The sequence below is a fragment of the Schistocerca cancellata genome, chromosome 1 (genome assembly GCF_023864275.1).
Source record: "Schistocerca cancellata isolate TAMUIC-IGC-003103 chromosome 1, iqSchCanc2.1, whole genome shotgun sequence".
In the NCBI taxonomy this organism is placed as follows: domain Eukaryota; kingdom Metazoa; phylum Arthropoda; class Insecta; order Orthoptera; family Acrididae; genus Schistocerca; species Schistocerca cancellata.
In genome coordinates this window covers 145,121,219-145,122,989 of record NC_064626.1, presented here as the reverse complement: position 1 = coordinate 145,122,989, position 1,771 = coordinate 145,121,219, and positions in this window count along the sequence as shown.

Genomic DNA, 1,771 nt, shown 5'->3' with positions numbered 1-1,771 from the left:
AGAATTTGCAGAACGACCTGCAGAGAATTGACGAATGGTGCAGGCCTTGGCAGTTGACTCTGAACGTAAATAAATGTAACATATAGCCCATACATAGGAAGAGAAATCCACTACTGTACAGCTACACAATTGATGACGAACAGCTGGAGACAGCGTCTGCCGTAAAATCCACGAAAGAAGTGGCTTCTAAGACGCTCGTTCGCCAGATTCTTGAGTATTGTTCATCTATCTGAGATCCCTTTCAGGTAGGACTGATAGAGGAGATAGAGAAGATCCAGAAAAGATCGACGCGTTTCGTAACGGGATCGTTTAGCTGACGAGAGAGCGTTACGGAGATGCTAAATAAACTTCGCTGGCAGACGTTACAAGAGAGGCGTTATGCATCACGGAGAGATCTACTATTGAAATTTCGGGACAACACTTTTCAGGAGGAGTTGGACAGCTCTTTCCAGAAGAAGTCGGACAACATACATCTCGAATATTGACCACGAGGAGAAAAAACGAGAAATTAGAAGCAGTACAGAGGCTTACCAACAATCATTTTCCCACGTGCTTTCCGCGAATGGAACAGGATTGGAGGTACCAGGGAGTGATACTGAAAGTACCCTCCGCCACACGCCATTAGGAAACTTGCGAAGCATGATGTAGATGTAGAAGAACTTCTGCTCCTGTACCACCAACGATGAAACATATGGAAAGTTTACAATACTTCGCTATAATAACAACGAGTGATAGATAATAACCAAACCAGTGATAACAGCAAAGAATAACCGCAGGTATTTCTTGAGATTTTGCAGAGAACTTGCAGTGTTAAATATATACTCGTAATATTTTTTCTTGTAGAAAAACAATAACTTAGCAATTCAGCGGAAATTGTACGCTGTTATGAGATTCGTTTGTAGCTTTGAGTGACGTCAGCAGAATTACTGCTTCTGTTGGTGGTTTTAGCACAAGCTCTCCGGGTTATGTGCGCTAAACCAAGATAAGCAAGGGTTCAATTTACCCCGAGTGCAGCTATTCTGCAAACTTAGAGATGTGGCAACCGCAAGTGGATTCAACCTACGGTTAACGAGCTGATGCAAGCATACGGTAGTAAAATCCCAGTTTACGACAGCTATTAAGGAAGAATTCCCTGCCCACGGGGAACAATATTTGTCCCATATACTGAGATCATGACACACAAACATCGCTAAAGATGTTACTTATCAGTCAGGTAGCAGAAATTATATGTAGCTATTCAGGCATCCTAATGTGCATTATCCGTAAAAACAGAACCTGCAAAATCGGTAATTGTTTCTACATATGGCAAAATCAAGGAGGAAAAATATTTTGTTTGTTGGTAAAAGGAAGGATGATTGTGAAATCCAGACAACTGTATTCGTTAGCGAAAAACAAAAAACAGTTAACACCGCCAGCCAGTTGCTTGTCTTCTGGTACGCGTTCGATATCGTTTGGCGGTAATGTAATAAACAAACTAAAAGCGTGCTGACATCAGATCAACATTGTGCCTGGATTGAGGAGTTCCTTTGAATTAGAATGACGCTCGTCATTTTCACGGGAGAAATTTTCAGACGTAGAACTCGCTTCGGCTGCTTCTCTTGTAAGTGGTACTAGACCATTACTAAAGATTTTGCATTCGCACGATCCACAACCTCTAAGTGTTTAACAAAAGAAAACACTGTCTGTTGTAGGCTATATTGAGCTATATTAAAATCGTGCTATTAGCTAATTTCAGCCGTAAGCCATCTTCAATCACATTTTCTATGTTATG